Here is a 25167-nt window from a genome sequence, read left to right as displayed (position 1 = left end):
ACTAGACTGTTTATTGCAGCTCAATTTACAATCGCCAAAATGTGGAAACAGCCTAAATGCCCACCAACCCAGGAATGGATTAACAAGCTGTGGTATATGTATACCATGGAATACTATTCAGCCATTAAAAAAAATGGAGACTTTACATCCTTCGTATTAACCTGGATGGACGTGGAAGACATTATTCTTAGTAAAGCATCACAAGAATGGAGAAGCATGAATCCTATGTACTCAATTTTCATATGAGGACAATTAATGACAATTATGGTTATGGGGGGGGAACAGAAAGAGGGAAGGAGGGAGGTGGGTGGGGCCTTGGTGTGTGTCACATTTTATGGGGGCAGGACATGATTGCAAGAGGGACTTTACCTAACGATTGCAATCAGTGTAACCTGGCTTATTGTACCCTCAATGAATCCCCAACAATAAAAAAAAAAAAGAAAACAGGAAGAGAGGAAGTTAATAACTTAATGGGACATCTCAAGCAACTGGAGAAGGAAGAACATGCCAACCCCAAACCCAGCAGAAGAAAAGAAATAACCAAAATCAGAGCAGAATTAAATGAAATTGAAAACAAAAGAATTATACAACAGATCAATAAATCCAAAAGTTGGTTTTTTGAAAAGGTCACTAAAATAGATAAACCTTTGGCCAACCTAACCAGGAAAAAAAGAGTAAAATCTCTAATTTCATTAATCAGAAATGGTAAAGATGAAGTAAAAACAGACCCCTGAGAAATTTGAAAAATCCTTAACGAATATTACAAGAAACTTTATTCTCAGAAATATGAAAATCTGAAGGAAATTGACCAATACCTGGAAGGACGCCACCTACCAAGACTTAGCCAGAACAAAGTGGAAATGTTGAACAGGCCTAAATCAAGTTCTGAAATAGCATCAACTATACAAAATCTCCCTAAAAAGAAAAGCCCAGGACCAGATGGCTTTATGTCAGAATTCTACCAAACATATTACTAAACCTCGTCCAAAATATAGAAAAAGAAGAAATACTACCCAGCACATTCTACGAAACAAACATCACCTTGATCCCCAAACCATGGAAAGACCCAACAAGAAAAGAAAATTATAGACCAATATCACTAATGAATATAGATGCTAAAATACTCAATAAGATCCTAACAAACAGAATCCAACAACACATCAAAAAAATTATACACCATGACAAAGTGGGATTTATCCCAGGGTCTCAAGGCTGGTTCAATATACGTAAATCTATAAATGTAATTCAGCACATAAACAAACTTAAAAATAAAGACCATATGATTCTCTCAATTGATGCAGAAAAAGCTTTTAATAATATCCAGCATCCCTTCATGATCAGAACACTTAAGAAAATTGGTATAGAAGGGACATTTCTTAAACTAATAGAGGCCATCTACACCGAACCCACAGCCAATACGTACTGAATTGAAATCATTTCCACCTAGATCAGGAACCAGGCAAGGTTGCCCATTGTCTCCATTGCTCTTTAACACTGTAATGGATGTTTTAGCCATTGCAATTAGGGAAGAAAAGGTGATCATGGGTATCCACATAGGGTCAGAAGAGATCAAACTTTCACTCTTCGCAGATGATATGATCGTATATCTGGAAAACACTAGAGATTCCACTACAAAACTTTTAGAAGTGATCAAGGAATAGAGCAATGTCTCAGGCTACTAAATCAACACCTATAAATCTGTAGCCTTTATATATACCAACAACAGCCAAGCCGAAAAAACAGTCAAGGACTCTATTCCTTTCACAGTAGTGCCAAAGAAGATGAAATATTTGGGAGTTTATCTAACAAAGGACGTGAAACATCTCTATAAAGAGAACTATGAAACTTTAAGAAAAGAACTAGCTGAAGAGGTTAACAAATGGAAAAACATACCATGCTCATGGCTGGAAAGAATCAACATTGTTAAAATGTCTATACTACCCAAAGCAATATATAAATTTAATGCAATTCCTATCAAAGCTCCATTGTCATATTTTAAAGATCTTGAAAAAATAATACTTTGTTTTATATGGAATCAGAAAAAAACTTGAATAGCCAAAACATTACTCAGAAATAAAAACAAAGCAGGAGGAATCACGCTACCAGACCTGAGACTGTACTATAAATCAATAGTGATCAAAACAGCATCGTACTGGCACAAAAACAGATAGTTACATGTCTGGAACAGAATAGAAAACCAAGAGATGAATCCAGCTACTTACTGTTATTTGATCTTTGACAAGCCAATTAAAAACATTCAGTGGGGAAAAGATTCCCTATTTAACAAATGGTGCTGGGTGAACTGGCTGGCAATCTGTAAAAGACTGAAACTGGACCCACACCTTTCACCATTAACTAAGATAGACTCTCACTGGATAAAAGATTTAAACTTAAGACATGAAACTATACAAATACTTGAAGAAAGTGCAGGGAAAACTCTTGAAGGAATCGGCCTGGGTGCATATTTTATGAGGAGGACTCCCCACGCAATTGAAGCAGTATCAAAAATACATTACTGGGACCTGATCAAACTAAAAAGCTTCTGCATAGCCAAGAACATAGTAAGTAAAGCAAGCAGACAGCCCTCAGAATAGGAGAAAATATTCGCAGGTTATACCTCCAATAAAGGTTTAATAACCAGAATCCACAGAGAACTCAAACGTATTAGCAAGAAAAGAAAAAGTGATCCCATCTCAGGGTGGCCAAAGGACTTGAAGAGAAACTTCTCTAAAGAAGACAGATGCACGATCTACAGACACATGAAAAAAAGCTCATCATCCTTAATCATCAGAGAAATGCAAATCAAAACTACTTTGAAATATCTAACCCCAGTAAGAGTAGCCCACATAACAAAATCCCAAAACCAGAGATTTTGGCATGGATGTGGAGAAAAGGGCACACTTCTATACTGCTGGTGGGAATGCACACTAATACGTTCCTTCTGGAAGGATGTTTGGAGAATACTTAGAGATCTAAAAATAGACCTGCCATTCAATCCTATAATTCCTTTACTAGGTATATACCCAGAAGACCAAAATCACAATATAACAAAGACATCTGGACCAGAATGTTTATTGTAGCCCAATTCATAATTGCTAAGTCATGGAAGAAGCCCAAGTGCCCATCGACCCATAAATGGACTAGCAAATTGTGGTACATGTATACATAGAATATTATGCAGCCTTAAAGAAAGATGGAGACTTTACCTCTTTCATGTTTACATGGATGGAGCTGGAACATATTCTTCTTAGCAAAGTATCTCAGGAATGGAAGAAAAAGTATCCAATGTACTGAGCCCTACGATGAAGCTAATTTACAGCTTTCACATGAAGGCTATAACCCAACTATAGCACAAGAATATGAGGAAAGGGCCAAGGGAGGGTAAGGGAGGTGGGAAGTCAGGGTGCAGGGAGGGTAATGGGTGGGGCCACACCTATGGTGCATCTTAGAATGGGTACAGGCAAAACCTACTAAATGCAGAATACAAATATCTACATACAATAACTAAGAAAATGCCATGAAGGCTACATTGAACAGTTTGATGAGAATATTTCAGATTGTATATGAAACCAGCACATTGTATCCCTTGATTGCACAAATGTACACAGCTATGATTTAACAATAAATAAATAAAAAGAAAAGTTGGAAGCTAGCAGAGGTTAGTTTATGAGGGTTAAGGAAAGAAGCCATCTCCATAACATGTAAGTACAAGGTAAAACAGAAAGTGTTTAGAAGCTGTAGCAAGTTATCCAGCAGATCTAGCTAAGATCTCTGATGAAAGTGGTTACACTAAACAACAGATTTTTAATGTGGGTGAAGCAGCCTTATATTAGAAGAAGATGCCATCTAGCACTTTCACAGCTATAGAAGAAAATTCAACACCTGCTTCAAGCTTCAAAGAAGAGGTTGACTCTGTTATTAGGGGCTAACAGCTGGTGACTTTAAGTTGAAGCCAATGATCATTTGCTATTCCAAAAATCCTAGGGCACTTAAAAATTACGCTAAGTCTATTCTGCTCATGCTCTATAAATGGAACAATGAAGCCTGAATGACAGTAAATCTATTTATACCATGATTTACTGAATATTTTAAGCCCACTGTTAAGACCTATTCCTCAGAAAAAATGATTCCTTTCTAAATATTACTGCTCATTGACAACACATCTAGTCATCCGAGAGCTCTGATGGAGACGTACAAGGAAATGAATGGCCGGGTGCAGTGGTTCACACCTGTAATCCTAGCACTCTGGGAGATTAAGACAGGTGGATTGTCTTAGCTCACAGGTTCGAGACCAGCCTGAGCAAGAGCAAGACCCCATGTCTACTAAAAATAAAATAATAAACTAGCCAGGAGTAGTGGCAGACACCTGTAGTCCCAACCTACTCAGGAGGCTGAGGCAGGAGGATCCTTTGAACCCAGGAGTTTGAGATTGCTGTAAGCTGATTACACCACAGCATTCTACCCAGGGTGATAGAGTAAACTGTGACAAAAAAAGAAAAAAGGAAAGGAATGCTGTTTTCATGCTGCCAACACAACATCCATTCTGCAACCCATGGATCAAGGAATAATTTTGAGTTTCAAGTCTTAGTATTTAAGAAATGTATTTTGTAAGGCAATAGCTTCCACAGATAAGTGATTCCTCTGGTAGATCTGGACAAAGTAAATTGAAAATCTTCTGGAAAGGATTTATCATTCTAGATGCCTTTAAGAACATTTATGGGGCAGCGCCTGTGGCTCAAAGGGTTGGGCGCTGACCCCATATGCCGGAAGTAGTGGGTTCAAGCCCGGCCCTGGCCAAAAACTGAAAAAAAAGAACATTTATGATTCACACATAGGAGGTAAAAATATCAACATTAACAGGACTTTGGGAAATGTTGATTGTAACCCTCATAGATGACTTTCAGGGGTTCAAGACTTCCATGGAGGACATAGCTGCAGACATGGTGGAAACAGCAAGAGAACCAGAATTAGAAGTGGAGCCTTCAGATGGGACCAAATTGCTAAAATCTCATTGTTAAACTTGAATGGATGCAGAATTGCTTCTTATGAATGAGAAAGAAAGTTATTTCTTAAGATGAAGAAATCTACACCTGGTGAAGATGCTGTGAACAATGTTGAAATCAGAATGAAGGATTTATAACATTACATGAACTTAGTTGATAAAGTAGCAGCAAGATTTGAGAGGATTAACCCCAATTTTGAAAGAAGTTCTACTGTGGATCAAACAGTATTGCATGCTACAGAGAAACAGTTCACGAACAGAAGAGCCTATCAATGCGACAAACTTCATTCCTGTCTTCTTTCATGAAATTGCCACTGCCACCCCAACTTTAATTTAAAATGTATGCCTTAATTTAAGAAGACTTTGTTGCTTAAAAAATGCTTGCCATCATCGGAGCCTTCAGCAACCACCACCCTGATAGGTCAGCCATGATCAACATTGAGGCAAAACCCTCTACCAGCAAAAAGAGTATGTCTTGCTGAAGGCTCAGAGGATCGCTAGCATTTTGTAAGTAATACGGTATTTTTAAAGTAAAGTATACACATTGTTTCTTTAGACACAATACCATTGTATACTTAATAGACTATAATATATTGTAAGGATAATTTTTATAGCACTGGGAAAACAAAGAATCTGTGTGACTCACCTTATTGCAATATTCACTTTTGGTCTAGAACCAAATCCATAACACCTCTGGAGTGTATACATCTAAGTGTATTGGTTTTTTTACTGGAAATTCAGTAAACATGAAGGCTTAAACATGAAGGAAACGTTTACATTATGTCATTAGCATGAAAGAAATGTTCGTTACTACTGCATTAAGAAAATCAGATCTTAAAGGTGCTGGCTCAGAAAAACATTGACACAAGAACTTCCATTTGTAGCACTGACACACATTTATAGCTCTCAGACTGATTTCCTACCTTCTTATAGCTGTCTGCTCACCTCCTTAGTCTGGTGGTACTGGGCCTGTCTGACAAGAAGCCAAGAGCAAGGGATAAAGGCTGTGCAAGGTCACACGCTCTTTCCCGGTTTCCACAGCCAGCTCAGCCTCATTTCCTGGACTCCAGATCCATGTACTTCCCACCAAATAAGACTGAAGTGGCACCAACAGCTGACACACTCAGCAGCTGGAGATGGCACCCCTTCTAGCCATGAGTCCCATCCAAACACTGTGCAGTTGTACAAGTTCTGTATTCTGAAACCCTTTGTGAATGTGCTTCCTAGGGACTCTCCACATCAGAAGCAAGAGGACTTGTCCTTCCCAAGGTCATGAGGCTTATGGCAGAGTCTTGTTCCCCCATCTTCCTCGAGCTGCTGGGACTTTCAACACACTCCTGGTCTCCTTCTTTATATGCACCCCTCCTTGGCCCATGCCCCTCCTCCCTTACCGCCACTTCCTCCTTAGTTCCCCCCTGTGCAGAGCTTGTTGGTGCTGGCTCAGCCCAGGCCCTCCGATTGTCTCCACCCATATGCACTCTCTAGGTTCCTTCAGCCATCTGTGCCTCCATTTCTTCAGCTGCAAAATGAGTATTGTTAGCACATGCGCCTATCTTACGGGGCTCTCCTAAAATGAGAAAATGTGTACAAGATGCTTAGGATAAAGGCAGACCACCTGCAGCAGCAGCTGTCAGCCGTTAGCACTGAAGCTCTGGTTCCCAGCTGATTTGGGCGAGTTGAGAAGTCCATGAGACTTCCATGCGGAAGGGACAGGTATGAGATCAGATTTCCCTAGAAGAGGAGGCCAGGCTAGGAAGCACCTGGAAGGAAGGTATCCTGGAAGGACAGCCAGCCCTCTGACTGGGTAGCTTCATATTATCTTGATCAGGATTCTCCAGAGAAACGGAACCCACAGGATATACAGAGATATGAAAGGAGAGATTTATGTGGAAATTGGCACTCAATTACAGAGGCTAAGAAGCTCCACATTCCACTGTCTATAAGCTGGAGGCCCAGAAGAGCCAGTGGTGTCATTCAGTCAAGTGTAAGAGGGAGCCAATGTATAAGCCCTGGTCTGAGTCCAAAGGACTGAAAACCAGCAGCTCCAATGCTCAGAGGCAAGAGAAGATGGGTGTCCCAGCTCAAGGAGAATGAGAACTCACTCTTCCTCTGCCTTTCCTGTTCTGTTCAGGCCCTTAGCAGATTGGATGATCCACCCACATTGGGGACGGTGGGCCTTCTTCACTCAGTCTGATTCTAACACTAATCTCTTCTGGAAATAATGTTTTTCCAGCTACCTGGGCACCCTTAGCCCAGTCAAGTTGATACATATAGTTACCCACCACACACACACTATCTCTGCTCCCTTCAGATCCCTCGTCTCAGTAAGTAGAATTACCATGTGCCTATGTGCTCAGCCTAGAACCTCGACTGCTTCCTCTCTCTCATTCCTCACATTTTCTTCATCAACAGGCTCCACTCTCCTTTCCAGACTGTAGTCACCACCTGGGTCTCAACCACTGAAACTAATGAACAGGACTGACTGAGCTTCCTGCTCCATTCCCAATTCCTCCAATCCACCCTCCACATGTCTTCTGAAGTCTAACCCAGATCACTCCTCTGCTTAGAACCCCTTAATGACCCCATCTTGGATACAGTGTAAGGCCTGAACTCCTCACCATGGCCAGTCTACAAGGCCCTGCTCAGCCTTGCCCTGCCCATCTCTCCATCATAACCTCAACTACTGAGAAAACTCCAGCCAGTGAGGCTTCCTGTGCCTTCCTTGGCCTGGCTGTTCTGTCTGCCTTATGCCCTCACATCCTTCCCCACCCACATCTCTTTCTGCCAGCTCATTCTTAGCCCTTGGATTTCCTCACAGTGGGCTTCCCTCATCACAATACAGGAAGTAGAGCTGCTGGCTCCCTGTTATGGACTGAATGTTTGTGCCCTCAAAATTCATATACTGAAGCTCTGACCCTCAATGTGATAGCATTTGGAAACAGATCCTTTGTGGAGGTAATTAAAGTTAAATGAGGTCATAAGGATGGGGCTCTGGTCCAAATGGGTTGATGTATTTATAAGAAGAGACACCATATCTCTCTTTGTGTATGTGTGTGTGTGTGTGAGAGAGAGAGAGAGAGAGCATGGGCACAAAGAGGAGGTCATGTGAGCACACAGTGAGATGGCAATCACCTACCAGCCAAGAAGCGGGGCCTCAGGATAAAACCGCCCTTACTGACACCCTGATCTCAGAGTTCTGGCCTCCAGCACTCTGAAAAACCCCTGTCTGTTGTTCAAGCCACCCGGTCTCAGGTGTGGTGCAGTGGCATCCTGACCTACTCTGCTAATTGTTTCCTCCTTCAAGGCAGCAGCCTCATTTGTGATCAGTGTCACTGTCTTTGCCTATGTCCTGCCCCGGAAACATGGCTCCATGGTCACTGCCTCCTTCTCCAGGCCAAGCACAGAGTCTGGCACATAGTATCCATAGAACAAATCAGGGACTCAGTGAATCTGTCAGTCAGAGACTACATACTTCTAGCCAGTCTAGCCAGGGAGAGAGGAGTTGAATCTGCTTCTCACACTTCTCACACGAGGTGGGCAACCCCAACAAGGGAGCCATCCTTCCCAGAATAGACTCTTTAATCACCACCCAGTGAATGACAAATATTTATCTACTTCTTGTACCCACCAAAATGAATCTAAATTAGCTTATCACAATACAGACAATAGAATAAACAACAAAGGAGGAAACGATAAAAAATAAAAGAAGAAGCCAGTTAGATGTCATCATGAGTGCTGTGGACGCTTGCTGGGCCAAGCCACATCCCAGCTCTGGGCACCCCAGCAGCCATTGCCAAGAAGGTAGCCCAGGCGGCTGTGAAATTTAGATCATCCATCAGACACAAATAAGGAGTTCTTTGGAAGAAGCAGGTCTTGCTGAGCTGCATCAGCTCTGTGCTGGCTCCCCATTTCATCCTCCTAAGGAAGATGAACCCTGAATAGCATCCTTGAAGAAAGCTCAGGGAGCTCATCCTCCCAAGCTGCCCCAAGGGAGCACACAGCATTGCCTCTCAGCCCAGGCAAGGCAGGACATCCTGAAGGCAATAAAACAGTGAGGGCGGGAATGCACTTTGCCCACTCAGAATTCTCTATCTCCACATAGGCAGCACCCTCATGAAGCAAACTGCCCTTTGTAAAACTCAAGTAATCTGAGCTAATGGCATACCGCCTGGCCCCGTGGAGGGAGCTCACAGCAAGGGGTGGCTTGCAGAGCCACCGCACAGGCAAGGAGCCCTCGCTGGCTGTGTCCTGTTGGCATCTGTTCCCCTCTCACCCTGGAAACACACACAGAGCTTGACAGCCAGGTAGGTAGCACACCAGCAAACCAGAGCCTTTGGGTCTCATCATTCCCCTTTCCTCCTGTTCAACAAGACGGTGAATCTCCTGCACAAAAGACCTCCGCATTCAGCAGATTTGCCTGTGATGGCAAATCTCCATGCCAGGCTTCAAACATGGTGAGGGTTGGGGCAGAGAGGAGCCCACTGGCATCAGTGACAGTCTGTTCTTCCAGGAAAGGGCCCTCCCTCCCCTGACCTGCCGGCCTCTGCAGCTTCAAACAGTCACTGGCCCCGACAGAAACAAATGTGCACCGAGTCCTGGAAAGTCCCAAATTGCAAAGCACTCTGGCCCTGAGCGTGGGTTCAGGATCCATTTTTCACAGGCACACTTTATGGCTCCCTACAGGAAGCCAGGTCTCCAGCCTTATAATTCCCAAGGGAGGAGCAACATTCCGGGATCCTAACAACGCCATCTGCACACATCTTCTTTCCTGTAAAACAACTCCAAGCACCTGAGTTATGCACCTTATCAGAGACCGTGTGCTGCGTGATTTTTAAATATTATTCCCCAAACACACATATATATTATGCCAAGAAACCATCAACAGTAAATAACCTCCTGCTCCAAGGGCCAGGGCATGGTTACTGTCACCACTCAAGTCACTCACATAAAATTCAAAATGTCTCACACTTTATCTTGAAATTTTATAAAATTTATTAATCTTTATAGCCATGAAAAGCAAGAAGAAATATATTTTAAGTTCACATCTTTTATGACTGACCCACTGACCACGTGAAATGACTCAGATTTATTATCATGTCCACTTGCCAGCGTTTATGGCAACTTTTAAAGGTGTCATTTTACCTTGGACTTCTCATGGGTTGGGATACTTGGGGAATTTACTGAGTAACTCTCATTTCAGGACCAGAACAAATAAATGGTTTAAGTACTTTTGCAGCTCATTGGAAAGAGAATTTGAAATTCACTTGAGGTGATTGTTAACTGCAGAACACAGAAACAAAGGGAAGGAATAAACTCTCCCCCAAATTTATGTCTCTTTCCTAAGGGAATGACGGGAGAAGGTTCCCTCTGCCAGTTCCCTCTCTCCAGTGTTACATCTACTCTGTCAAGGAGGTTTCAGAGAAGAACATTTGATTGTGCCCCTCTTTGCTAAAGAAAAAGTTAATACTGAAAAATGGAAAAGGAAGTTTAGGTTTCTTTTAAAGTATCCTTTAAAGCTGTTTACTATTCAACAAATAGAAACAGACAAAATAGTCTTTGCTGTTGCATGGAATTCACCTCTGTTCATTAAAAACCAGGAGATGATTTTTAAAACATCATCACTGGAAATGGAGAACATTATGTTAAGTAAAAAAAAAGCCAAGCACAGAAAGACAAGTTGCCAATGTCCTCACTCATATGTGGGAGCTAAAAATTAAAACAATTGATCTCACGAAGATAGAGAATAGAATGATGGTTATCAGAGGATGGGAAGGTAGTAAGGATGGAGGGAGGGAGGGCCAATGGTTACCAAGGATGGAGGGAGGGAGGGCCAATGGTTACCAGGTGCAAAAATACAGTTAGAATGAACAAGATCTAATATTTGATAGCACAACGGGATACTATAGTCAATAATAACTTATTGTATATTTTAAAATAACTAAGAGTAGAATTGGAATGTTCCCAACACAAAGAAATGCTTGATAAATGCTTGATGTAATGGACCACCAATCACCCTGATTGGATTATTACACATTGTATACCTACATCAAAACAATTACAGGTACCCCATCAATAGATACAACTAATATTTACCTATAACAACTGAAAATTTAAAAATTTTTAAAAATTAAAAAAATAACCCTAAAGAAACTAAGTCATTTTATCAAAAAGATATCTACACTCAAATGTTTATCGCAGCACAATTCACAATTGCAAACACAAGGAATCAACCTAAGTGCCCATCAGTTCATGAGTGAATGAAGAAAATATGGTATATATATATATATATATATATATATAATGGAGTACTACTCCACCATAAAAAGGAATGAAATAATGTCTTTCGTGTCAACTTGCATGGCACTGGAGACCATTATCCTAAGTGAAGTATCTCAGGAATAGAAAAATAAACACCCCATGTTCTCACTAATAAGTAGGAGCTAACTTAAGGCTACATGCAGGTATAAAGAGATGCAAAGGACATCGGAACCAAAAAGGGGAAGACTGGGAGGAGAGTGAAGGATAAAACTTACCTATTGGGTACAATGAACACTCTTCTGGTGATTGGTACACTACACACCCTGACTTCAGCATTATACAACATATCTGTGTAATGAAAACTTTTGTTCTCACGTAATATTTTGAAATTAAAATAAGTAAAATTTAAAAAATTACAAGTCCATAACTTATTGAAAAACAATAAGAACCTATGGGCCTCAAACTCAGTATGGGCTACTATAATCCATGTCAAGTTTGGTCAAGAGTGTAGAAGTCTTGGTAGGGTCTCCCTTCACCCCTTCTCTTCCTTCAGACCCGTGTGCCCCAGATCTTGGGTCTTTCCTTTGTGCGTTTCTCCTTTCCCTCTCCTGTCCCTGACCTCAGTGTACTCTGCCACCCGCTTAACCTTCCTCAAAGTTGGCTTTATGATGTCACCTCCAGGCCCAAATATCTTGTTGGCTTCTCATTGGCAAGGCCCAGAAGACAAAGTTGACACCTGTTTGTCTACCCTAAAGGGCAGAAATCACCTTTCTGTGTATGTCTCCAATCTTACATCCCGTCATTCACAAGGAGGAGACATCTGCTCCATGAGGCCTGGTGAACCCAACGCGAAACTGCCTCCAGACTTTTCTTATAACATCCCCACAACCAGAATGCCCCAACGCTTGCTCAGGTCTCCTCACCTGTCAAGATCCAGAGTGGCCTGGATAAGCTCACCCCGCTCCTATGTACCACGCAGACATACAGGTCTGAGGCAGTATGCCATCCCCTGGACATCAGCCTCTCCTTGCGCCTCCCTCTCTAACCTACATGGACGCTTAGCCTCACACCGTATTTGATCATTCTGTATATGACATCTCTCCTGCATGAGATTGTACACCCCTTTCTTCTTGCAGGAGCCAGAGAGCCCGTGAGCGCGCTCCACGGCTTCCAACCTCATGACATCATTATCTCCCCTGGGATCCAGCCCAATGCTTACAAATTGTAGGTCATGAAAAGACAGGCTTGGGAAGGCACAATTCAATGCCTCTGCGAAAATAAAATAGTCAGGCTGTAAGCTAGAAAAAGCAATGCAAACTCATTCACGGCCTACAATTCTGTGAAGAGTTCCTACATGCTAATATTAAGTCATAATAGTGTGGAATTGTGTTTCCCTCAGTGAAGGGCTGAGATCTCATCTGCAGGGTCTCTCTGGTGATCTATCAGTGAGGTCCTGGAACTGCCCAGCAGAGGCCATGAGCTCAACCAGAGCGTGGGGAAGGCAGGCAGCATGCTGGCTTTCTACCGGGGGCTGCATTCTGCAGGCTGATAAGAATGCATGTAGATTTGCATTTCTAAAATCATTCAGCTCGGCTGGAAAACACCCAGTCTCTTTTAGATACCGCTGGTTTGCTCTTTCTCTGATTGGGTGAGCCAGTCTTCAGTGGCCAGATTTAAACATCAGCATTCGTAGCCCTCTCTGCTCAGTCCCCGAGGGCCAGTCCTTTTGGAAAAGCAAAACCTCCCTTTTCTCTGTGCTGCCCCTTCATCTGTTACCAATACCCTGTGGCCCCCCACTGAAAATAAAGCCAAAAAGATGTCTCCACTTTCCTCCTGGAGGAGACAGAGAGCCTGTGAGCACACGCCATGCTTCCAAGCCCGCGACTGCTGGTGACCTGGCATCAGGAGCCCAGCCCAAAGCTTCCTCTCATCCTAAGTAGCACGCCATCTCCTTGCCAGAAAGAACGAGGGAAGCACCAGGGAAACAAAAAGAGAAGGGAAGAAGACTGTGAAAGAAAAGCTACAATTAAAAACAAACACTTCAAGAGAGTTCAAGAAATTTATGACTAAGATGGATCTCACAGCCACTGGCGAGTACCCTCGACAGCTTGGAGTCGTATCTTTAAATATGAGGTGCTCACATACATGACGGGGCCAACTGGCTTTCTCTCCTCCAAATGACACTCTGTTCTGGGTCTGAAACTTTCAGACTCCCTACTGTATGAGTTTGCTGGGCCCATCGCAAAGTAGCAAAGACTAGAAGACTTAAAAGAAAAAAGGTATTGCTCCATCTGCAGGCTGAAGTTCCAAGAACAAGGTGTCTGCAGGCTGGTCCTTCATCTGCACATGGCATCCCCGCTGTTGGCATCTCTCTCTGGGCCCAGATTTTCTCTTTTTGTAAGGACACCAGTCATGCAGGATGAGGGCCCAGCCTAATGGCCTGATCTTAACTTGCAGATAACTAATAGTCATCTGCAAAGACTATTTCCAAACAAGGTCATATTTACAAGTATGAGGGTAAAGAATCTGGCATTTTGGGGGAGACACCAAAGCTCAAGACTTGGGTGTGAGATCCTGCCTTGGTCTGCAACCATGGAAATGAGAGCCCCACCACACCCCTATCCTGCCCCACAAGCCCCACTGTCAAAACTTGGAGGTTAAGAACAAAGCCAGATGGCCAGACTGGAGGAGATCTCCTAACATAACTCGGGCCCGGAAGTGTATGTCTCTTAATTAATTTCTCCTGCAAGATCAAATATATTTCCTTAGAGAATAAAAGATTTAAAAGTAATTTCATGTTAACATATCACACTCTGTGAGATGGATTTCTCAATTGCTCCTTCCTCCTATTTTTTAAAAATCCAAGACTGTCACAGTTCTCACCGTGGGAGGGGTCACCCTACTAACTGTCATTGAGCTTCTGGAATACCAGATAGCATCCATATCACGTGATTCAACCAGCTGCCAAGGGGGCATCACTCTCCCAATGTCAAGGTCATCCAGTAATCAAGAGAAGTCTGTGAGTCAGCACGTAGATGCTATTCAGTGGACCTCCACTACTAGAAGGACTCATCCATTCATCCGTTCATTTGATTAATATTTACCCAAAATATGCACGGTGTGTGTTAGTTTGCCAGAGCTGTCATAATTGAAACAGAAGAAATTTATTGTCTCACAGTTCTGGAGACCAGAAATCAGAGATGAAGGTGTCAGCCGGGTAAAGGCCTTAGAAAGTCTACAAGAGAGAATCTGTCTGTGCCTTTCTCTTGGCTTTGGGTAGGTTTCTGGCAATCTTTGGCACTTCTGGGCTTGTAGATGTATCACCTGATCTCTGCCTCCATCTTCACACGACATTTTTGCTGCCAAACTCCCCCTTGTAGAAGAATGCCAGTCATGTTAAATTCTAAAACCCTGTTTTTAACTTGATTGCCTCTGCAGAGACCCTGACCCAAAATAATGTCACATTCCAAGGTACTGGGGATTAAGACTCCAACGTATAGATTTTGGAGGTAAACAATTCAACCCAAAGCATTCTATGTCCAGCACTGCTCTAGCCCTGGGGGAAAAAAGAAAGACATAAAACATGGCCCAGAGGATGATGCCGTCACCTCTCAGTGGGGAAAACTCACAGCTGTGTCCTCCTCTATTATTATGGCTGTAATTTCTCATATCGCACCACACAGGAGACCAGAGCAAGTCCAGATGCCTAGGACCCAAAGGGCCTGCCATGCACTGAAGGATAACCCTGTTACAACAGGTAAGCAGATAAGGTTCAGGGGAGATTTTCAGATTCTGCAAGATAAAAAATTAGAAAATAACGTCTGGAACGGATGTAAACCATAGATTCCCTCAGTGCACAGGCAGGAGGTACTCAGGCACCAAGTGTGAAAGAGGTCGTAATAGAGGCTACAACGCAGGTGAGAGAACCGCCTCTGCCCCGCACGTGAGACACTGCCAGGTAACACTGGGACACTGCACTGGAGCTGCTCCCTAGAAAAAGGCCAGAAGTTGAAGGGGCACGAGATGGGGACACTCAGGCAGAAAGAGCCTCCAGAAATCCTGGAACGACGGTCCCCAGGCCTGTTTCTGAGAACCTCGCTTCTGCATTGTTTCAGGTGGTTTCTTGTCACCGAGCTGCCCTATGTGGGAAGTGAAAGTGTAAATTATGGTGGTTTCAGAAATAGGGTGTTTATGCACTTAAAAAGTTTTGAAAACTCCTTGATAGGCTAGCAAACAACTTTAAATGTAAAAAAAAAAAAAATGGTGAAGTAAAATAATGTAACCAAGTTTCTTAACTTCTGATCATTTCAAAGAAACCCCAAGAGCATTGACAGGTGAATTTATTTTTGCTAATATGTTTTGGAATTTTCTGCCACACTAATGACCTAAATTTAGAAAAGAACAGATCTGAAATTTAATCTGCATCGTATTAAGGTCTCTCTTTGTCCTCCTTTCCTTTTTTCCCCTTAAATAAATGCAATGAGATTTCCTGAGATGTTCACTGGGACCTTCTACCCCTCCACCAAATCCTCTCCCAGGTCACGTAACATGGTCATTCCCTATTCCCTGCTTCAACCAAAGGTGACTTGACAAAGAGCAGAGGAAATGGATGTCTGCACCTTTACCCCTGGGTACAAAGCTTGGGCCCAGGGGTAAGTAAGACCAGGCCTCAGGAGCAACATGTGGCCTTTCAGGTCAAGTCCTTGGCCCCAGCCACACAGAGGCCTTTTGAGTGGGACAGAAGGGTGTGCGCAGTCTGCAGCATCCTTGGAAGGGCCTGTGCCCTGAAGTGTGCCCCACCCCACACTTAGGGCAGTTTCAAGGATCAATGAGCAGAAAGGAACCCTCAGACCCCAAGGCAAAGGCCAGTGTGGGAGCAAAACCCAAAAGTTCCCCAGGAGGGGCAGGCTGAGAAAATATCTATATGGCAATTCAGAATCAACGAGCTTGGCCCAAGTTCACACGTGTTCTCTCTAGGACAGATGGGAGCTCCAAGTGGGTGGCTTGTGGCCCAGCAAGAATAGGTTTGGAACAGAGTTGGTCAGCGGGGTAAGAACAAGCAACAACAGCAGCTCCCAACAGGGCCTGGCAACCAAGCGGTGGGAGGGGGAGCATCTCCCAGGCCCCGGGGAGTGATCCAACCCAACCACAGCCAGGCAGCAAGCCCAGCACCAGCATCGGACACATCAGAGTGCTTTCCCTCTATGTGTGCAGAATAGGAGCCTGCGAGAATAGATTATGTTACAGAAAAGCATTTCCTGCACTCCTAGCTTCTGGGTCTGAGATTTATGCCTACCCCCAAACACATGCCCGTTGAATTGTTGTGGGTGCTCCGTCACCGCCTGGGGAAGCAGAAGGCTGGGGCAGCGGCATGCAGTACTTGGCCTGGCCTTCGCCAAAGAGCACAGGAAGAGGTGGGAGCAAGGCAGGGAGTCAGAGATTTGTAAGCAAAGCCAACAAAGGCAGTAAGGAAAGAAGGTGGATGGAGAACGTCCCACTGTCACTGTCTTTTCCCATGACAAACTCCTGAGGGTCCGATGTTTGGGGCCCTTCTATGTAACCCCTACTTTTTGTTCCATCCAACATCTGTATTGTTTGCAAAGAAAGTGAGCTCCCTGAGGTCAAGAGCCTGGCTCTGGGTGCATTTAGGTATATAACAGAGTGCCAGTTGTGACTGCAAAAGGGACGATATTGAACTTTCTGACCTGGGTGTTGAGGAGCTCACGAGAGTCCCACCTGCCCTGAGACTGCCCCTTCCCACCTGGCAATTCCAGTCGGGCCTGTTAAGCACATGTGCAACAGAACCACCAAGTAGAGGGGAAGCACCTTCCTGGTATCCATCCTGCACCGGCAAGAAGAAGTGCCGGCCTCACTGCCCACCACCTCCCACAGCCCCAGGTCATCTCACCTACGTCAGTCACCTCTGAGTAACCCTGAAGAAAAGGCCAATGAAGCCATCCAGGCCTCAGCCTCATCATCCCTGAACCTCTGACCCAGTCCCAGACATCCAACTCTCAGACTTCCTTAGGGTAGGACAAGAAAACCCCATTTCTTTTAAACCTCTGCTGTTTGGGTTTTCTATTATTTGTAGCCCACCCAAGCCCCAGCTGCTTCTGTCTGGAAGTGGGGCACGTGGACGTGGCCTTGGCGAGGCAGCATTTCCCACCTCCCTTCCAGCCCACAGCTTGGAGCACACGGGCTCTTCCTGTGACTATGTAGAAGGCATCCGGCTTCCACACAGCCAGCTGGACCTTCTGAGAACAGGCAAAAGCGTCAGGAAGGCTCTTTGAGGCCACACACTGACGCTGTCAGTCCACCACGACTGGATTCTGTTTCCTGACTTGCACCTGACATGGCCCATCTGGTTACTGTGAGCCCCAGAGCTGATCCCTTGTCCTTAATGGAGCTAGTACTCTTGAACTCTCAAGAATGCTTGGCACAACACCTGTGGCTCAAGCAGCTAAGGCGCCAGCCACATACACCTGAGCTGGTGGGTTCGAATCCAGCCTGGACCAGCCAAACAACAATGATGGCTGCAACCAAAAAAAATAGCCGGACGTTGTGTCAAGTGCCTGTAGTCCCACCTACTTGGGAGGCGGAGGCAGGAGAATCTCTTGAACCCAGGAGTTGGAGGTTGCTGTGAGCTGTGATGCCACAGCATTCTACCCAGGGTGACAGCTTGAGGCTCTGTCTCAAAAAAAATAATAATAATAAAAGAATGCCCTTTATTTATGAGATAATACACACTCTGAATGTATGAAAGGTTGTCGGTCCCCAGGGCTCTAAAATGCTTGTGCCTTCTTACCACAGTGCACATGTTCAAGAGAACTATGGTTGCCAAGAAATCATTTCTAAATTGGCTCTCCGACAAATCCAGGTTACAGAGCATGGCCTATTGCCAACAAACTTCACTTAAAGTTACTCTGCATGAAAAGAGACCTGTCTTAACATGGGCTTCTGTAAGCAAGCCTTATTTCAGGTTTGAGCAGAGCACAAGTGCCTACAGAAAGTCAGAACCCCTCTCCTAATGCCTCATCATCATCCACCAGTGGGGTGGGGGGGGACAAAAGGTGGAAAACCTACTACATCCTCTTATTCTTGGTAAGGAAAGCATAATAATTCTCTAGATGAGGGCATGCCCCAGCAAACAGGAAGAAATACCGTGTCTGCTTATTTCAGGAAATTCTTTTAGTTGCCACATTTCTAAGGAATATTGGCATTGAGATGGGGGCTGACCCTTGAGTGACCAGTGACACACTCAGATGAACAAGGGGAAGAACCCACACACTCAACGTCAACTGGCCACATGAGCAGGTCACAAGGAGAGGACACTGTGGGCACTCGGGAATACTGCAGGACACAGCCTTGTTACCAAGAGAAACTAAAGTTAAACGTCTAGCAGAATATTCAGAGCAAACTTCCCATGGCACAGATAAGGCAAACTCTTTCTCAGAGGATCGCCAGAAGTTCACATCTTTCATATTGGTGGTATCCCTCAATTCTGGACTGTTCCTCTTTCCTGTGTCAAAAATAAACCAAAATTCACATCCACAGGGGCCTCAGTGTGGAGCCCTCAGTGTGCGACTGGATACAGGCATACAGGGCATGCCCCAGTGCTGCAAATGTTGAAAAATGGAAATTTGAGTGGTGTCTGTATACCACCCAGGAAAGAAGCATAACCCCTCCCAGGACCAAGCCCAGAAGGGAGAAGGAGGTGCTTGCATGTTGGGCTGGTTTTTGTCTGTGCAGCAGCCCTCAGGGCTGCTGTTGCAGAGCGGGCATGTGGGCAGACAGAGGACATGGTGAACAAGAGGGGAGAGCCTTAAAAAGGTGCTGATTCTGCTGCTCCACATTTGGCCACAGCACCAAGAGCTTCGGCCAAATAGTTTGGCTCATAAATATTCCCCACAGGAGAATATCTGAGCACTAAAATGCAAACAAAAAAAAACAATCAAAAACCAAGTACCTCAACTGGCTGGATGAAAAGAAGCCTACGCACAAGCCAGCAAGTGGGCATGCAGGCCGTAGGATCTCGAGAAACTTGGCTGGCCGTGACTTCTGGAATGATCTTTGTCAAAGATTTCAAATGCTGTATGCAGCTGGCACCTGGCTGCCAAACTTCTAATTTTGCGACCTTTAAGAACGTGCAGATGAGCAAAACACTTCAGAGATTTTTAAAGGGAATTACAGGCAAAGCTCAGCATTAATGCTGTGGTAAGTTTTTACCTAGTTAAAAACAGACTTTGTCAGGATTCACATCTTATAAAGGACACCAAGAGAAGGGAGCTTAAGGTTGCTTTGCAGAAAAACCACAGCTAGTTCCAGGGGGCCACTCATCCAAGCTAATTAATGGTTTCAAGCTTTTTTCCTAAAAACACCACCTTGGTGGGGGTGGTGCCTGTGGCTCAGTGAGTAAGGCGCCGGCCCCATAACCCGAGGGTGGAGGGTTCAAACCCGGCCCCGTTCAAACTGCAACAAAAAATAGCCGGGTGTTGTGGTGGGCGCCTGTGGTCCCAGCTACTCGGGAGGCTGAGGCAAGAGAATCACCTAAGCCCAGGAGTTGGAGGTTACCGAGGGTAACAAAGTGAAACTCTGTCTCAAATAAAAAAAAATAAAATAAAAACACCACCTTGGACTTAAATAGCACTCATCTCCTTGAAAATGTCTTGGGACTTCATCTCCTTTGCTTTTTCACACCATCATGGGGTTAGGCCTGTCCTGCTTCACAAAGACTATCACTGCCACATGGTAATATCCCCACCTCCAGCCTCCATCTGTCTCCTGGACCTCTGTACAGTCTGTCTCTCATCTCAAATGCACTGTGAAAGCACCCCGACAATGGCCACCACTCTGTGGGCCTCCTCTGCCAAAGTCCTCAGGTCTCAGCAAAAAACCTCTTCCTCCAGAGCACCTGTCATTGGCTCCCTGACTGCCTCAGTTTTCCCTATCAAAAAACTCTACACTGTAATCATGCAATATTTCAATTATTCTGTATATTAGTTTATTATAGTTACCGTAACAAATTACCACAAATCCAGCCGCTTCAAACAACACAAATTTATTCTCTTACATTTCTGGAGGTTAGAAGTCTAAAATGGGTCTTACACAGGGAAAGCAAGAGGTCAGCAGGGTTAACTCCTTCTAGAGGCTCCAGAGGAGAATCTGCCCAGTGTCTCTTTCAGCTTCTAGAGCTGCCAGCACTCCTTGGCTCAGAGCCACATCACTCCAGGGTTTATTTGTATTGTCACGTTGCCTTCTGCTACAACCAACTGCCTACTTCTCTCTTACAAGGGCCCCTGTGATTGCATCAGGCCAATGCAGAATACTCTCTCCATCCCAAGGTCTTTAACTTAATCACCTCTGCAAAGTCCCTTTTGCCAGCTATGGGCATCCCAGGGATTAGGACATAGACATCTGAGGGGGCTGCAGCATTGCTCGACCTAATATGCAGTGTGTCTTTCCCACCAAGATGCAGGAGATGAGGAACCTGGGCAGGTGGTTCAGTCTGTGTACTCCAGAATCCAACACAGTGCCAGACTCGCTGCTCAGGGAATGAATGAGAAAATGAACTAAAGAGTGAACGTGCAATAGAGTTCTTCTCTTGACTCTTTTAGGCTTCGGATTCCTTTTTAAAATTCATTGATCTGTTCTCTTTCCTTCTCTCTCCCCACCTCCTGCTTCTTCCTCACACACACACCAGCACATTCAGCTCTGTCCCAGGCTGTCCTAACAGAGCTCTCTTGTCTTGTTGTAGTCCAGGCTTCCTCTGCACCCACCCCTCCCCAGCCAGATGCTGTGCCATGGATTTGTAGGACTTTAAAAGGAAAGTCTTTGCTAGAAGACTTCTTGGCTCACCCTGCCCTTCATGGTCTTGGAGCTCTTTGACAACTCTGTAAGTTACAGGATACCCACGGGAATGCAAACCACCCTTGTCCATAGACAGGCAGACAAACTCTGCCCAGTGGCTATCATCAGTTTTGTGTCTACTTGCAAATTCTTTTCAGCCTCCCTACTTGCCTATCTATATGTGCTATTTTTAATTCTCCTTTGGACTGGTTAGAACATCTTACTAGTTCCCTCATTAATTAATGACATGAATAAAATCTTTCACATGTGTATTTTGCATTTATGTAAGAGTTGTGATTTTACCTTTTTAAAAAACAAAATCCTTTTACAGTTCTCAGGAGAAAGCTGCATCAACAAATACAGAGGCTGTCCCTCCTCTAGGGAGTTCGCAAGGGGTGGATTAAGTGCATGCTGCACCTTTCTCTCCCGCAGGCCCTCTCCTGCGTATAGCAGTTGGATGAGACACTCCAAAAGGAACAGTGAACACACCCTTATCCAGTGGAAGAAGCCTGTGCCTGGGAGGCTCCCCCAGAGTATCTGGGGTCCCTGCCCCTGCTCCTTTTAATCTGATGGTTGACTGGCCTCTTCTTCCCTTTTCATACCCATCTAGGGGTGGCTTGGAGAGCCTTCGGCCTAAGCCTGGCCAATCCCAACTCCCCTCCTGGCCCCAGCCCGCTCTACAGTACCAGCAGGCATTGTTTCCTCAATCTTATATGATGTCGATGCCAGCACAGCCTCCCAGCCTCCCAGCCTCCCACCCCAACAATCGTCCTACGGAGACATGCTGGAATTGTCACTGCTTCCTTAATCCATGAAGAGCTGCCTGCTGGTCTTTGTAAAGAAAACAACAGTCCACTACCCAACAGGAGAGGCAGTTAGGCTGCGGGCCGCATCCCAGCCAGGGACTACAGCGTAGAGAATCAGGTTTCCTCCTATCAGAGCCCAAGGCAGCCCTACCAGCAGCTACCAGCCAAAGAGATTTCTTTCCTCACCCATCGCTAGGTTCAGAGCACAGGCACCTATAATAAAAGACAGATTGACAAGAGAAACAAACGAATGGACTTCATATAAGCTTTATGTGACATGGAGACTTTAGAATGAAGACCCATAGAAAAAACACACCTGTTTTTGTGCTGAGTTGGATGGAGAAGCAGATGTTAAGTAGTACAGAAGTGTGATAGAACAAAGGTGTGTGATCTAATGGTACTCAACTGGGGGCGCGTAGCAAGGCCTGTTGGTTCAGACTCTGTGTCTCTGTGACTTCAGAAGTAAGCACATTCCTTTCCTCCAGATGTAGGGTAGACACCTCTCATGTAATCGTATGCCCTACTTCAGGGGGAGGGCAACTTGGTTTCATGGCCTGTTTCAGGAGAGAAGGGCTAGGGGAGGTGAGAGTGGCTTTTCTGTTTCTGCTGTTTCTGGAGCCCACCATGCCATATTTCAGATGTCCTGAACCCCATCACAGCCTCAGAGGCTGGGGCTTTGCCCAGGATCCTGCAAGTCCAGCACTTCTTCAAGTGTATTAAACACTTAGTCACAGGGCATTGATTAGAAATAGCCACACGTACGAGTATGTCACCCAGCACCAACTCATCCTGTACAGTGATCACTCTGATCTAGAGTTTGTGGTTCATCTGGAAGGATACACAGGCCCTAGGACCTCACCTACAAATCTGGGGCAGGCTTTTCCAGTCCTAGAACTTCTCAAGTGAAAAGGACAAAACCCTATACCTCTACTTTCTCTGGCCAGAATGAACCCCAAGTGTTGGTCTTTCCCCTAGAGCTCACATGTTTGCCCCTGTAGTCATTTGACCAACTCTGGAGCAGGACCTGCACTTCACCCATCCATTCAATCTGGACACGGAGCAGCAGAAACCTGCAGAATGTTTTCATCTATGGAGTTTGTTGCCTAGACCAGGAAACAAACATTAACCAAACAGAGGCACAAATATATTTCACATTTCAGTTGTGATCACTGCTTTGCAGGAAAGCCTGGTGCTGAGGGAATACCTAGTGGGTATTTGACCTAAACAACTGGTGGGGAAAGCCTTCCCTGAGAAGGAGTTTAGGAGACAATTCAGGCTTTGCCTTTAAGTGTGATGTTACCTGCAGGGATTTATAAATGCCTTTTATTCTTTTAGGAAAGTTCCCTACTTTTCCTAGTTTGCTGAGAGTTTCTAATTGCAAAGGAGTATTGAATTTTGTTAAATGCTTTCTTGCATCTATTGAAAAGATTTTATTATATTAATCCTTCATTCTGTTAATTTAGTAAATTATATTGATCATGCTTCTGATGCTTAACCAAACTTGTACTCCTGGGATAAACCCAACTTAATCAAGATGTATTATCCTTTCTCTAATACTGTTGATGGATGCCAGAAATGGGACCCATGAAAAATGTAATTTTTCCCATAATTCTCAATCTTTATTTTTAAAGTCACTATCACCTAAGGCTGGGTGAAGATCTGGTATATGTCAGAGGGGGCCATGATAAGCCCTGGAGACATGAGAGGGTTTATAAATTCCCTGCCCTGATGTGATCAGTGGCCTGCATGGTAGGACAGGTTTAGTTATAAACTAAGCACGGAATGACACAAAGAAATCTCTGGATGTCAGGGACAGTGGGTGTAGAGGAGTGGGTGGCCAGGAACAGAAAAGATACAGCCAGTCTGGAAAATCACAAGCATGACAGCGCTCCTGGGCAGGAGAATGCCCATCCCCAAACGACCTTGAAAACCCCTCGAGCTGTGGGATTCAAACTTTATTCTCCTGGTTGGCAGGGAACCAAGAGCACAGCAAAGTGCTCACAATGCAAGGGTAAATGCGTAAAGTATGATACAGAACTGTGAGTGTAGAATGACTCCAATTTTACTAAGTTGTATGTGAAATGAGCCAGGTTTGTTATACCAATTTGCTGGACTGCCAAAACAAAATACCATAGATTTGGTGGCTTAAACAACAGAAATTTCTTTCTCACAATCCTGGAGGTCAAGGTTTCACTTTGTCACTTGACAACATGCCAGAAGGAGCACAGCTGGAGAGAAAGATTGCCAACCTGCCTTGCCAGGGGGACACACGGGCCACATCTGGACTTTGGTTTCCCAGTAGAACAAAGGGATTTCCAAATTTTCCTAATAAAAGTTAATTGGAAGTCCTCGACTATCCAATGTGTCTGACATTTATGAGAATTGGGTTCACAGTCTGGTGAATGATGAGCTCCCCCTCCCCTCCCCTGTAAAAACATTTTGACTAGAAAAAGAAAACCTCCCATACACTCGCCAGCCCAGGCAAGATCCTTCTTTTTTCTTTTTCCTCTGTTTTTTTTTTTTTTTCAATTTCCTTACATTCTCCGTGCATTTGCCTATGCACTGAGGGATTTAAACAATAGATCAGGAAAACAGAAGAGAGGGCAAGAGGGCACCCTTTTTTAATAGAAATTGTGCAGCCCTCCTGTCCCCCAACACAAACACATACAGGCGGTGCATTTTGCTAGCGTTAACCAAAGATCAAAACAACTGTGGCCTTGACTTTAATTAAGAAACAGCCTCAGGCTATAAGGAAAAAGGCTCTGAGCAGGGTGAGACTACCCTGTCAGGCCCCGCATTGAGAGCAATTTGGCAACAGGTATTGTATCCAAAGCCCAAATTTTTGTACTAAGACACAGTAATTTGGCTTTTAGGGGTGTCTCACAAGGAAGTAGGGATGGAGAAAAGATGGGAACTCCAAAGTCTTACACAGCCTTGTTTACGAATACTAAACAACCGGCAGCAATCTGGATGTTTAACTGCAAAGGAATAATTAAATGCATTCCTCCAACACTGAGTGTGCTCCTTCTCCAGCCAGGAAAGGTTTCCTCTGTGCCTCGACCCACACTGGGTACTCCTGGAGTGACGCATACACATTCCCAGCACGGAGCACCACAGTGTGCTGTCAGACCAGCACTTGTTCAAATCCCGCTTGGTCTGGCCTTGGCTGGGGAACCATGGCAGTTCCTCCACCTCTAGCCCGGCACCCCCGCCCCCACCCCTACAGAAAGTGGGGTTGATGTTCTGAAACCAGGG

The sequence above is a fragment of the Nycticebus coucang genome, chromosome 4 (genome assembly GCF_027406575.1).
Source record: "Nycticebus coucang isolate mNycCou1 chromosome 4, mNycCou1.pri, whole genome shotgun sequence".
NCBI lineage: Eukaryota > Metazoa > Chordata > Mammalia > Primates > Lorisidae > Nycticebus > Nycticebus coucang.
This window is presented reverse-complemented; position numbering follows the sequence as displayed.